Source organism: Plectropomus leopardus, chromosome 10, assembly GCF_026936395.1.
Source record: "Plectropomus leopardus strain MGB_pleo_1.0 chromosome 10, ASM2693639v1, whole genome shotgun sequence".
NCBI lineage: Eukaryota > Metazoa > Chordata > Actinopteri > Perciformes > Serranidae > Plectropomus > Plectropomus leopardus.
Window position 1 is genome coordinate 31,915,758 of NC_142185.1, and position 15,902 is coordinate 31,931,659.

A 15,902-nucleotide genomic window follows, 5' to 3' on the forward strand; every position below is an offset into this window, starting at 1 on the left:
TAATTTCATGTGTACTCTTTTCTCTGGGCACTTGGAGGCGCCAAACACTAATGCACAGGCAGGTTGTGTGAGATTGGGTTCACAAAGGCCATGTGGAAAATTATACCCTTGAGCTCCTCAGATGTGCAAATACTTGCTTTTATGCTCTTCTTGTATTTGACAGACACAATGCTAGATACTCAGAAGAAGGGTAACTAAACTGAACATTTTTTTTGAAATATTCAGTGTGACATCCCTTTGGCTTTGGATCTTTGGGGTTACAGGTGTTTGGATGTTTTGGAAGATGCTCAGGGATGCAAGAAAATCTAATTTAGTGCCAATTTTGTGCAAATATTTTGTATGTATAAACTGTAGTTAAAGGTTTGAGCTTGAATAATTTTTATTTCATGTTTTTAACCTGTTGTGTTTATTTGTTATTCGTATATTTAGCCTATATAGCACAACATACATTCCTCTTGCATGTTGTTGATATATTCTTTTGTTTGCTTTTGAGCCAATTGCAAGGCTCCACAGACGACCTAACGGCAGCATGTCACTCCTCTCTTCCATCTGAGCGCCAAGCAGCCAGCAGCACCGCCGCCTGGGGGACAATGGCCTGCCACCCAGCGAGGCGGCAGTAACTCAAAGTGACAGCCAATGGAGAGCAGAGAGGCACAGACATCAGATGGTAAAGGTAAATCGTCTAGTATGCAACATGGCCAAAACTTTAACCTTCAGAGAGCGTTCATCCAAATCCCTGGAGGGGAGGGAATGAAAGTGCAGCGCATCAGAGGGGGTCTTTCTATTTGGAGCTGGCAGGATGCAGCCCCAAACAACAACTTGAGATACATGTGTTTTAACAGTACGACTCCCACCTCTGCACAAGTGTCCAAATGAATGCAGCTCCTGGCGTAAATCTGAAGTGAAAGTGGACCACCTTTGTTGGGTGTCAAATTGCCTGCAGGTATAAAATACACCTGTCTGCTAATAGGAGGCAAGATCAGTTAACACATTGGCCCAGGGATGTTTAACACCTCAAATGTATCCGTCATACCCTCTTCTTTTGGTTTTTTACTAAGATAACAACTACACTAGTTCATACAACACAGACAATGTTACTAATAAGTATACCTGTAATTATTAAAATTCTATATTTAAAATTATTTTTCAAAATTGTTAATATTTTTAAGCAGGTTTTTTTTCAGATTTTTTTAAAGAAACTTGTCAGTTTTTTTTTTTTTTTATTTTCTTGTACTTTTTTACACATTTTTTGCTAATTTTTGGGTCATTTCTTCCTTAGTTGCTCTTCTTTCACGTTTGAAGAAAATAAAGCCAATGTTCCAATCTAGGTTAACCTGTTTCTTGTTTTGGAATTTACAGCATGCAGAGAATTACTAAAAAATGTGTGTTTGATTGATAAATTGCTTCTGTAGATATGTTTTTATTGTCTGTGGACACATTTTTGTAAACTTTTAGTCAAAATAAATAACATTTTCTCCATCTTTCAGTTTGAATTCCAGCAGATGGAGAGTGTGTGGAGTTATGAGAGCACTGAAGGAATCTGGCCGATGGTCTCTATAAGGGCAGGATGATCGACTGGAAGGGGGGCAGGGTGTGTGTGTGTGTGTGTGTGTGTGTGTGTGTGTGTGTGTGTGTGTGTGTGTGTGTGTGTGTGTGTGTGTGTGTGTGTGTGTGTACTAGGGTGGGGGTTAGCAGACGTGTTTACTATGTGTAATGAACCAATCAGATGGCTGCCCAGCGGGGGGATGTGGGGGTGCCAGTTAGGGGAATAGGGGTTGCCCCCCCATCTTTCCTCTTCCCAAATGTGGGTCACTTCCCATCCTCGGGTGATTTCCCTCGTGTTTCCGTAGGAACAATAACCCTCCTGCTACCCCCCGAAACCCTTATCAAGTCACTTACTCATTAACGATGCTCTTAATTAAGCATCATGGTCTCGTTAGCTCCCTCCTGATGTCTCACACAGGCCTTGTACATTCATCCGTCCGTTTCATTGTTATAATCCAGCGATTTCCTGAATCACTTATTGCGGGTCATCTCTTGTGACAGGGGATGATGTCTATAGGAAGCCGTCTATTTGTGTGCACCTCAAAGGTCTTATTAAAACAACAACCTCCCTCCCAGTCCTTTGTTTCTCTCATGTAGGCTATAGTGTAGTTTTATTGGCCGTTATTAAATTTATTAGACTGACAGCTGCACTCGAGAAATCAAATATCTTCTGGGAACCCTCAGATGAACCACATAAGGTACATTAACCCTTTGAAACCTGGATCTACATAATTTTTCCTGTGTTGCATTCAGAAGCCTTTTCACAAGCATTTAAACCATTGAAACATGTGGAAATTGATTTGATTATTTTCAAAAACATGGGGAAAAACAGCAATGAAATGTTTCGTAATTTGCAAGAAATTAGTAGATTTCGAAAATTATTTTTCTAAAAGCTTTGGCACGATGTCCAGAAAAAATAATAATAATAAAATAAGGGTCACGGTAGATAAAATAAATAATAAAATATTTTTTATTACCAAATTAATATATTTAAAATTTTATTTTATTTTATTTTTTTCAGAATTATTCTATAAGGTACTTATCCATAGTCTGTGTATTGCTCAGTAGTAGATGGCGGTCTGTGCACCCCATGTAGCACCATGGGAACTAAAAATAATAATTTGAATTTGATGAACACTTGTGTGACTTTGGTGTTTTACAGGGTTAATTCAAGTTCACCAAAGTATCACACTGTATCATAAACAAACAAAAAAAAACCCGATGAAGTCAGTGGATTACCAGCAGTTTCAGTGTTCAGCGAACTAAAATTTGTGTTTTTTCAGTGGAGTCTGGTGGCTTTGACAAGGATATAAATATGGAAATTAAGCTGTAAATGGCCTCCTTGTTGGAAAGGGCTGTCTAAAGGCAAGGTAAATTGGTGAAAATATCCTAAAAATAGTGTGCACTTATACTGATACTGATTTTTTAGGTGTCTCAATTAAGTTTGTCCACAGAAGTACATTGCTCAGCCTCTGTGTTGGTATTCCCGCCTGCTTCTCTAAACTGGAGTTGCTCTGACTACCATCTAGATAACACACTACACCACACTTAATAGGATGTGAACTACTGCTTTAATAGTACCATTTAAAAGAAGTCCATTTACCTTGATAGTATCTCAGCAAACATCTAACATAAATATTTTCTCCCAAGGAAGTATCATCTTTTTTTTCATTTGAGGAACCTTTTATAGTCCTTTGAATATTTGAAAATGCACCACTGACCCATGGGCTTTGCAAGCATGATGGGGTAACAATCTCTTCCCTCTTTTCAGGTTGGGTCCTGACCGTCTTAAGAAAAAAAAAGGGTCAGGGGACATGCAGGACTCTGGAGACTCATGGATGGCCTTTAAGTGGTTGCCCCCCCTCCCGCAGGCCACTTGTTCACAGCATGAAGAGAGCAGGGGTGATGGCAAATGACAGCCGCTTTGTACCCCGATGTCTTTGTCTGGTCACAGAAAGATCTGACGTCACATAAAGAAGAATTCACAAGCAAGAGAATTTCAGACTAATAAAACAAACTGTAACAGCTGGCTGGAAGGCAAGTGTATTGATTTAATTTGAAAATCATTGTTTTATACATTCTTATTAGAATTTTTTCCGCTTTACATCACTGAAGCCAAATTTTGTTTATAATTGGTGGATATCTTCCTGACTGTAGTGGTTATAATAAGATCCAGGTCAGCTGACACAAAGACACACGACTGCTCTTTTTTTTAATGTGAAGTGACCACATGAATACACAATACACACAATGATGTTGATATTGGGGGAGGGGAATGTTTCATATTTGCTCACAAAGTGCTCAAAATGGACCCATTATATCCATAGGTTACTGATTTCCAGTTGACAGCCTTGAGTGATTTTTAAGCCTTTTAAGGTTTCTGCAACATGCTTTGTCTATTTTCTACACACCAATGCAACTCTTTACAATTTTCTTTATTATCTAGACTTTGGAACCACAAATTTTCAGGTAGTGACCAGAAAAATAGGACTATTTTTATGATGTAATGCAATGCAATACAATAGTCATTGCAATAAATACTAACTACCTACAATCTATAGTGAAAATTATTAATTTTTTGTTGAGACTGCTACTTCATTGTGTGTTGACTGAATTCAGTGGTTCATTTTGACATAACACAGGGGCATATCCAGGGAGTGGCCTGGGGTGGCACAGGCCACCCCTGAAATCTGATTGGCCACCCCAGGTGCCATCCCATTATGACTGTCTATCTGTCCAGCCAGCTTGACCTGTTTAAAGAGTGAATAGAATTATTGTTTAAAGGTGCAATTCAGCCTTAACCCTGACAGGCAGTAATGTGTCAGAGTAATGTTTGGCATGACTTATTTTACATTCAAATAAATTGATCAAACTGCTGAAAAGTTTATTCACACAGGTTTATTCATTTCAATCTTTTGGTACTTTAATTGTGCTAGCACTTTATACTTGCTATTGTACTTTTTACTTTAGGGGGAACAATTTCTGTAATAATGTAAGGAAGCATTATTTTACTTTTTATTTTAGCTTCAGGGTTCAATAGCCAAAAGAACACAAAAGAGCGCAGCTACTAAGGTAGCACTTCACTTTTCCAGATGTTGACACCCCTACCAACCCCTATTGTGAGCCCCTATTGATAAGATATTATAGCTTCAGGGTTCAACAACCAAAAGAGCACAGCTACCAAGGTAGCACTTCACTTTTCCAGATGTTGACACCCGCATCAAGCGCTATTGTAAGTCCCTATTGATAAGATATTTTAGCTTCAGCGTTCAACAACCAAAAGAGCACAGCTACCAAGGTAGCACTTCACTTTTCCAGATGTTGACACCCGCATCAAGCGCTATTGTAAGCCCCTATTAATAAGCTATTTTAGCTTCAGGGTTCAACAACCAAAAGAGCGCAGCTACCAAGGTAGCACTTCACTTTTCCAGATGTTGACACCCGCATCAAGCGCTATTGTAAGCCCCTATTGATAAGTTATTTTATCTTCAGGGTTCAACAACCAAAAGAGCGCAGCTACCAAGGTAGCACTTCACTTTTCCAGAGTTGACACCCCTACCAAGACCCTATTATTAAGATGGGGCACAGGGTCTACATGTCTGTGCTCAGGGGCCCAAAATGATAATAACCTATCCTGCTGTGTGGACTTAAAAATATCAGATGGCCCTCTGCTAATGTCTGCTCTCTGTTTAGAGCTATATAGACTGTGGAGCACAGCTGTAGAATTCCGCAGCTGTGATGTCACATCCTGGCCTTTATGATGAAATCTGTTCTACAGTGACCCTTATGAATCCTGCCCAGACAGCCAATCAGATTTCAGGGGCGTGGCCTGGGGGGTGGGGGGGCAAAATGACTGCCTTGGTAGTTCTAGTGTTAAAGAGTGAATAGAATTATTGTTTAAAGGTGCAATTCAGCCTTAACCCTGACAGGCAGTAATGTGTCAGAGTAATGTTTGGCTTGACTTATTTTACATTCAAATAAATTGATCAAACTGCTGAAAAGTTTATTCACACAGGTTAATTCATTTCAATCTTTTGGTACTTTAATTGTGCTAGCACTTTATTCTTGCTATTGCACTATTTACTTAAGGGGGAACAATTTCTGTAATAATGTAAGGAAGCATTATTTTACTTTTTATTTTAGCTTCAGGGTTCAACAGCCAAAAGAACACAAAAGAGCGCAGCTACTAAGGTAGCACTTCACTTTTCCAGATGTTGAAACCCCTACCAACCCCTATGGTGAGCCCCTATTGATAAGATATTATAGCTTCAGGGTTCAACAACCAAAAGAGCACAGCTACCAAGGTAGCACTTCACTTTTCCAGATGTTGACACCAGTATCAAGCGCTATTGTAAGTCCCTATTGATAAGATATTTTAGCTTCAGCGTTCAACAACCAAAAGAGCGCAGCTACCAAGGTAGCACTTCACTTTTCCAGATGTTGACACCCGCATCAAGCGCTATTGTAAGCCCCTATTAATAAGCTATTTTAGCTTCAGCGTTCAACAACCAAAAGAGCACAGCTACCAAGGTAGCACTTCACTTTTCCAGATGTTGACACCCGCATCAAGCGCTATTGTAAGCCCCTATTAATAAGCTATTTTAGCTTCAGGGTTCAACAACCAAAAGAGCGCAGCTACCAAGGTAGCACTTCACTTTTCCAGATGTTGACACCCGCATCAAGCGCTATTGTAAGCCCCTATTGATAAGTTATTTTATCTTCAGGGTTCAACAACCAAAAGAGCGCAGCTACCAAGGTAGCACTTCACTTTTCCAGAGTTGACACCCCTACCAAGACCCTATTATTAAGATGGGGCACAGGGTCTACATGTCTGTGCTCAGGGGCCCAAAATGATAATAACCTATCCTGCTGTGTGGACTTAAAAATATCAGATGGCCCTCTGCTAATGTCTGCTCTCTGTTTAGAGCTATATAGACTGTGGAGCACAGCTGTAGAATTCCGCAGCTGTGATGTCACATCCTGGCCTTTATGATGAAATCTGTTCTACAGTGACCCTTATGAATCCTGCCCAGACAGCCAATCAGATTTCAGGGGCGTGGCCTGGGGGGTGGGGGGGCAAAATGACTGCCTTGGTAGTTCTAGTGTTAAAGAGTGAATAGAATTATTGTTTAAAGGTGCAATTCAGCCTTAACCCTGACAGGCAGTAATGTGTCAGAGTAATGTTTGGCTTGACTTATTTTACATTCAAATAAATTGATCAAACTGCTGAAAAGTTTATTCACACAGGTTAATTCATTTCAATCTTTTGGTACTTTAATTGTGCTAGCACTTTATTCTTGCTATTGCACTATTTACTTAAGGGGGAACAATTTCTGTAATAATGTAAGGAAGCATTATTTTACTTTTTATTTTAGCTTCAGGGTTCAACAGCCAAAAGAACACAAAAGAGCGCAGCTACTAAGGTAGCACTTCACTTTTCCAGATGTTGAAACCCCTACCAACCCCTATGGTGAGCCCCTATTGATAAGATATTATAGCTTCAGGGTTCAACAACCAAAAGAGCACAGCTACCAAGGTAGCACTTCACTTTTCCAGATGTTGACACCAGTATCAAGCGCTATTGTAAGTCCCTATTGATAAGATATTTTAGCTTCAGCGTTCAACAACCAAAAGAGCGCAGCTACCAAGGTAGCACTTCACTTTTCCAGATGTTGACACCCGCATCAAGCGCTATTGTAAGCCCCTATTGATAAGCTATTTTAGCTTCAGCGTTCAACAACCAAAAGAGCGCAGCTACCAAGGTAGCACTTCACTTTTCCAGATGTTGACACCCGCATCAAGCGCTATTGTAAGCCCCTATTGATAAGCTATTTTAGCTTCAGGGTTCAACAACCAAAAGAGCGCAGCTACCAAGGTAGCACTTCACTTTTCCAGAGTTGACACCCCTACCAAGCCCCTATTATTAAGATGGGGCACGGGGTCTACATGTCTGTGCTCAGGGGCCCAAAATGATAATAACCTATCCTGCTGTGTGGACTTAAAAATATCAGATGGCCCTCTGCTAACGTCTGCTCTCTGTTTAGAGCTATATAGACTGTGGAGCACAGCTGTAGAATCCCGCAGCTGTGATGTCACATCCTGGCCTTTATGATGAAATCTGTTCTACAGTGACCCTTATGAATCCTGCCCAGACAGCCAATCAGATTTCAGGGGCGTTGCATGTGCCCCCCAGGCCACGCCCCTGAAATCTGATTGGCCACCCCAGGTGCCACCCCATTATGACTGGCTATCTGTCCAGCCAGCTTCAACTGTTTAAAGAGTGAATTGAATTATTTTTATATATATATATATATATATATATATGTTTTATGCATTAGTCAGTTGCCCACTTGGGACACCCCGAAAAAAAAGTCTGGAAACGCCACTGACGTAACATCCTGTGTGGGCTGTTAATTCATAGGATATCACATAAACCACTCTATGAGAATAAGTTGCATACAGTGGATTTTCACTGGTTTTAGGGCCGTGGATCATACTACAAATTGCATGTTGCATTTTTGTATGTCAACCACTACAAACACAAACTTGAATGAAACAGTAACACCTCCACCATCTCTGGTGGTACTGTCTGCTTCTTCCATAAAAATCTCAGAAAATGTGCACAAATACAGACTGTCCTCATAATGTTGAGCATGATTATGCCCTTAGTTGTCTATATGACAGTGCTCGCTTCCCTACGAGGAAAATTTCCAATAAAAAAGTGCCCTTTGACCCTATTTATTATTATTATTTAAATCCACTGCTTACTTGCAATTTGTAGAACATTTCTTATCAACTTTGTCATCTCCTTTTTTTCAGTTTTTGGAAGACATTGAACCAATTTGCTCAGGTTTTGGGAGTTTTGTGAAAGACATCTGAAAGCAAGTAAAACTATCTTGCTCCAGGTCTCAAAGGGTTACAGAAATACCAACAACAACATATTTTGTTCTCTATAGCAGTAATTATTACAGCGCTTACGTAGCGCTTTTTTTCTAACACTGTGCAGGGGTTTCTGTTTTTCTGGTCGCTCAGTGCACATTAACGTCTGTGGTGTTAATCCTGCAACAAACCGGTGCCAGCGGCGTATATCCCACCTTAAAGGAGGGCACCAGGCCACAGTCGCTCCAACAAGCCCTGATTAATAACAACCCAAAGTCACGGATACTGTCTGTGAACCCTGTGTGCCCTCTGTCACCCTCCCTCCCTCTGCCTCCCCTCCCTCACCCACACCTTTTACATACATTCACATGTGTGCACTCGGTCATACATGCACTTGGTCACACTTCCTTGCACCTTCAACTCTTCATCCCTTCAAAGACATAGTTAGAGGGCGGAGGTGGCGGAGGCGGTGGAGGACGAGGTACCAGTCGTAACTGGAAAAGCCGGAGCGTTTTTAAGACCGGCTCTGTGACCTAATACCCGTCGAACATCACACGGGTCCACATCAAGGGGAAGGATCGAGAGAGAGCGAGAGATCAGACCAATCAGGCAGCTCGTTAGCCAGGCTCACTAATCGCGCTGTCGCTCAGGATTTCATGACCCGTCCGTCCCAAAAACAATCACCACCGCCACTCTGCCTTTTACACTAGAGGCCGCTGCCTTTGCTGAAGCAGGTTGTTTTGCATGTTGTGCGAGTTGAAAGTCTAACGGGGGGAGGAGACTGGGTGATTTTGGGTGGGTGGGTGGCGGGGGGTGTTTTAATAGTAAGCCGAGAGCAGTCTCTGTTGCAATTATCTCACTTTGCTGCACTTGCAGAATGCTTGACCTGCTTCTCAGCATCGATATGGCACATTTCTCAGGGCGAGGCGGGGGTCGGCACAGAGGGCTCTGATCTACGTGGGAGTGTGTGTGTGTGTGTGTGTGTGTGTGTGTGTGTGTGTGTGTGTGAAAGAGAGATACTTTTGACCGTGTGTGTGTGAGAAAGAACATGTTTAAGTGTGATTCTGTGTTTGTGTGTGTTCTTCCTTACCTGTCAGCTGCCCTGCGGTCGGACTGAGGCCGTGAGACTCTCGGCCTTCCTGGGTGGGCGATAGGAGGGGTGAAGAGGTTGGAAGTTAGTGTTGGCTGATTTGCCTTATCACAAGACCCAAATACCTAAAAAAAACACACCCCATTCTTTTAGAAGTGGGACAAAATTCACATTCACAACACGTTGGCTTAAAACCCAAAGAAATAAAAAATATTTCAAGAATAAACAGAAATGACACTTTAAAATAAAAGCTGGAAATTCACTGTACTTGAAAATAAAGTGTGTGACACTGTTGGAAAAGAGATTTTAAATCTTTATGAGTCTTTTTTCCTGGTTAAATAAAGGATATATATGTGTGTGTGTGTGTATATATATTCAAAGATATGGTTATCTATGATAATGCAAACAGTATTTTTTTCTAGAGACAAAGAGGCTTAAAACCATTAAAAAATGGCACCAGAAAAACTGAATGTCGGACTCCGAAGAGCAGAATTTCCTAACCTCTCCTTGAGTACAACTTCTCCTGCATGTTTTAGCTCTCTCCCTGCTGCAACACAGCTGAATTAAACGATCAGCTTGTCATCAAGCAGCTTCAGGAGTTAATAACGAGTTGATCATTTTTATCAGCTGCGTTGGAACGGTCAGAACCGTTGCAGTGTAAATGGCTCCTAAAGCATATTATTTCGATTTTTTTCTAAAGAAAAGAAAAAGAAAAATATTCTAGCGAGAATTACAGTCTCCTGATTGATGCAGCGGGAATTATTTTGTTAACTTTGAGACACAAATGAGAAAACTCTATAGATAAACATTGTCCGTAGAACAGTCCGTGCCATCTGACCGAAACGCACCGCTGATAGATGTCTGTTTGTCGAGAGGTGACATCTGCGAGGAGAAGTGATTCGGCTGGAACGCGTTTCACCATCAGGTTCTCTGGCGTCCACTGAGGACCTGCTCTCCCTCCCACCTCCTTTATTAATGCATGAATCAGATGGAGGAGCAGATGCTCGGGTGACTCAACTGGAATTTAAAACAGGGAAACTTTGGCAGAAGAAAGAGCAAGAGTCAGGTCTTCTTGCACTGTGTGCTGAAGAATCACTGTGTTATTTAGCTAAAACATACCTGAATTTTTTAAAATATTTTATGTTTAAATGCCCCGTGACTCGAGGTTCTTGTTTTTTACGTTTATGTTCATCTTTCATATAAATGTAGCCTAATTTAAGGGTATTTGATAGTAATAATAATAATACATTTTTTTTACAGAGCGCTTTTCTGGGAACTCAAAGATGCTTTACATAGTAAAAAGGATAAAAGAATACAGATAAAATACAAGAGTACAAATAAAAACATAACAATAATATATAATGCAGCACAAAAATTGAATAAAATGTGACTAAATAACCAACCCTGGTCCAGAATTAAAAATGTTTCTACAAACCATTTACATTTATTGTAGTGAATATGTTGAAATGTTTCAGCTTCCAGATTTATGCTGAGAAGATAAAACACAAAAGGTTGCGTTCGGCTTCATTGTTTTAACACAGGGGGGCTTCTGCCCCAGCATCAAAATTTGACAAGTAGGGATGAGATCACATTTGCATTTCCAACATGTTCTCATCCTGCCTGTTCTCGTCAAATTGCACCGCTCTGTCAGTGCTTTCGGTGCACAAGCGTGACGCCAAAAACCATCTTCCATTTCCAAATGGAGCGTGGCTGGACGGCACCAGATGAGAATGTGCTCGGACAGAACCAAAGGAGTTGATATTATATGCTGATGGAAGGAATGAAAGGCTGGACGGCACCAGGTGTATCTACCTGCAACACACATAGGTGGCGTCATTTAAGAGAGCATAGCCAAACTTAACCAGTTCCGTCAGGTAATAAGACTGCTGACTTTTGTTTGAGAGTCTGGAGTTCACTTCCTGTTTGGGGTCGAGTTTTTTTTTCCTTTTTCTACAACTTACCATGTGCCTATTTTGCCTAAAACTAACTATCCATGACTTTGTCGCCTAATCCTAATCATTGCGAGTTGTGTAAACGTAAGGATCGTGCAGCATCATGTGCATTTGTTGACATCCTGATAACCGAAGGACGCCTAAAACGTCATAAGTAGAAGGTCGCTAGAACGTGTTGATGATATACATTTTAATTTCGACAGTGTTTTAATTTACAGATATTATTTATGTGTGCTTTCTTACTGTAAATTATGGTCAGGTTTTAAAGCTTAGCTATCAACTATCCAAATATTTTCCCAAATACTACTTACAGAAGTGAAATTTAGATTTATTTGAAGTGACAAGACTGCAAGATATTAAATAAAGAAGTACTTCTACTTCATACACTTTGTGCTGAAGCTGCTGGCCTTTGATTAGTGTAGTGGGGACCAGTACTTTCACCATCAGAAAACCTACTTTTCAAGGGAACTGTGGCAGGAGAAACACACCTGGGCTTGTTGGCAGGATTTTTGTCTCTTAAAAAAATGATGAGCTGTTTCTAAGGACTGCTTGGAAATGTCAGAAGCTTGACAGGTTTGCAAGAAGAGGCTGTTAAAACCACAATTTGTCTCCGCAGATCGGATTTGCTGTAAATCACAAGCACGGATGCCCTGTTAATCATCAAACGTGTTGTTTCAAATAGCCTGGGATTTACAGTAAACACTCGCACATACTGTACAGTGACACACACACACACACACACACACACACACACACACACACACACACACACACACACACACACACACACACACACCTGAGCCAGTGGCAGGAGTGAGATATTTTCAGCCAGCACTCAGGAAACAAATGAAAGGAAAGTTGGCGCCGCATACGAGCAGCAAGTCCAAAGTATTAAAGCTGAGTCTTCTCTGGCTTCCATGACGGCAGCGTGAAATATATTCTGGGCAGTGGGATTGTGAAAGAGGCTTCTCGGTACTGATCCTTCACATTCATTGATTAATAACCTGGTTTCCCCAAAGTGACATCACAGAGTCTGTATTTAACTTGACGGTGACAAACGCTGTTTGGTGAGGGCTTTAATCCAAAACATTTACCAGCATTGACTCAGAGTTACCACGATTCAAAAGACCAAAAGAGATGCAAAGTGATGCCAAACGACCACAAAAAGACACAAAACAACTAAAAAAACACACAAAATTACCTTGAAGAGACACAGAAATGCAAAAAGGCGCATCATGACTAAAGAAAGATGCAAGACAAGTAATAACAAATCACATTTTTCTTAATGAACTTTTTTAAATGAACTCTTTTGCTACTGAACTTTTAAAAAATATCATCTTCACTTAAGAACTCACAGCATGAAGTTTTGCCAACAGCAATGCACTTTATATTCTTTGTGTCTAAGTCCTTTCTTTCTTACGCACCCAAGGTGCCTTTTGGCGTCGGGATCTAACACTGACAGCAGTGTCAAAGTGGTGGTATTTAACAAGTTTGGAATGAGAATAGGCTGGTACAGAACATATGTGTATGAGATTACAATAGGCGGGTTTCCATTACCCTTCAAACTGCGCAAATTGAAACTGCGTATACAAAATATGCCCAATGGAAAATCTTGTTTATCACAAAAAAGTTTAAAGCCTTCATGCATTGTATTTCAGGCGATTCCATATTTTGCAGAATTGCAATGGGAACACTTTTTTTTTGCTTTTATAGATCACGTGATGTGCAACACTGGGTGGCTGTAATGCGCCTTTATGGATGCCAACCGCTAATAATAATAATAAGAACCACAAAGTCATGTGACATTCTGCAAAACATGACTAGGAATGTGTGGATGAAGGAAGAGACTGAGATCTTCTCAACTCTTATCTGAGACAATGAAATTAAGGCAATATTAGATTGGCTTAATTAAGTGGCTCCAATAGAAAAAAACCTGCCAATGTTTTGAACATCCATCGCCATGGTTATTGAAATTTTATCACAAGAGGAAAGTCACGCAACATCGCAAGAGAAGTCGCATAACATCACTCAGTGGAAATACAGTCGTCTTGCAATTGTGTTTTATCGAAATTTTGAAAATAACTGCTTAAGTTTTGCACAAATCTGTGATGCCATAGTGTTAATATTTTGTACCGTTTGTACCGTGTTTACGGAGTCTTCGGTGACAATAAAGAAGGTGCTGAAGGTTTCTGAGGTGGGGGTTTATTTCCCAAAAAACAGAACAGCTGCGTTGATACATAACTGAAATTCTGTTGTTCTTTTGTTTTTCCTCTTCCTCTCCCCTCCTTTCTTTGGCAGACAGTGAGTCTTTATTACCGCTCTCTTTCTGTCTCTGTCTCTCTCGGTCTCTCTCTGTCTCTCTCGCTCTGTGCGTCACCGTAGACAGACAATGACAGCAGTGCCATCAGCTGCCAAACCGACAGCCATAATTACACCCCTAACAGAGAGCCGGGGCCGCCCTCATGTCAGTCAGAGCCACAATAAACCGTGACAGTGACCGCGGAGAAACACCTGGGTGAATGTCTCGGAGGTGACGAAAGGCTAATGTGGTGGTGAAGTGTGGCGCCGCGCCACGAACGCACTCATGGCCCTGTAATCTGGGGGAGGCTGGAGGAAGTGGCTGACACAATGACTTCCTGAAATGTCAGATTTGTAGTTACACCATCTTGACTGTTGTCGTATTGACCCCCTGAAACCTAGATCCATATCAGTTTCCTTGTGCTGCTTTCAGATGCCTTTCATGTACAGTATTTAAGTGTTTAAACCTTTGAACCCTGAGAAAAAAGCAATAAGCAACTTGCAAATTTGAAAGAATGTACGAAATGTGATAAGAAATTTATCTTGAGAAAGCAAGGGTCAAAAACACATTGTTTATTATTATTATTATTATTATTATTACTACATAATTTGATGTACTTTTTTCAAATCATATCTTTGTTTATTTTTGTTTTTTTACTTTCTTTTTTGCTAATTTTTATGTAATTTTCTTACACTTTTTCTTGCTATTATTATTATTATTATTATTAATTACTAATACTGATACTACTACTACTAATATTGTTTTGTTATTATAGAATTTTATAACAAATTTCTTGTTCTTTTTTATTTACATTGCTTTTTATGATAATTTTCAGGTAATTTTCTTGTACTTGTTGCTAATTTCTTTCTATATTTTGGGTCATTCTATCTTAGTTTGCTCATTGCCATATTCCCATGTTTTAAAAGAAATAAAGAAAAAATCGTTTTTAAAGGCCTTGATAAATATAATGCAGCTATACTGTAGGAAATATGCACAATGACTAAGGTCTCTTATTTGAGGTTGAACCATATTGCGGTTTTGCAAGGCAACATAGGATTAGAATAACAACATATTTGTCATATTTTGCACTGATTTTACAGCCTGCCACTCATTCTCCTTTTTCAATGAATGAACTCTTTGCAGAGCTCCACGACAGCAGACGAGCTGCTCTCAGTGGTTACAGAGGAATGTGCAGCATGTAAAGCATCTGTGTGTAGTAAAGTAGTGTATAGATGTCACAAGCTTCGATCAGTCATCAGTGTGTAAACGTAACAGCTTGTTTTTCTCTCTTTTTTCCCTGTTCTCTCTTTTTTTTGTTAAAAATCATTAACAGAGTAATTACACTTAAGCTTTTTTATTCATTTTTTGTTTTCAATTCACTTTTGTTTGTTCCAGTCACTTTTGCTTGTTTCACTTTACTTTTTATTGTTTAAAATTTTATTGTTTTTATTGTTTGCTTAGTTTTAGTTTCTTTTTATTAGTTTTAAAATGTTTAGTTTCAGTTTTGTTGTTCTAAGTTTCACTATTACTTAAAAAAAATTTTTAAATGTGGATGACAAGAAAAGAAAGAAAGAAAGAAAGAAAGAAAGAAAGAAAGAAAGAAAGAAAGAAAGAAAGAAAGAAAGAGGGGTAAAAACCAAGCAAACAAATAACGAAAAATGGCCTCAAGAAAGTGCCAAAAAATGTAAGATTTATTTTGTATTTTTTTCCTATAGCGTATTTGAATATATAATAAACAACATTACACTATTTTTTGATTCTGATTTGATCTGATTATCAAATGAAGCTAATTTTCAGATCATTTCCTTGTCACCTTTTATTTATTTATTTTATTTTATTTTTGCAATATTAAAAAAAAATGAAACAAATTTTTTAAGGTTTCAAAGGTGTAAATGCTACTGAAAGGTGTCTATATGCAGCACAAGAAAACTGATGTCGATCCAGGTGTCAGAGGGTTAAGGTGATGGCTGCTGTTGAATATAAAAGAAATTTCTAGTATCCAGTGTAGTGTAGTATTTAGCAGTTCAATATATACTTTAATGGTACTTCCTTTTATTCCTTAAGTATTTTGTTCTGTGTCAGGTCGCTCATGTTCCTCTATCATCCGTCTGCCGGCTGTACGAACCCTCCCTCACGT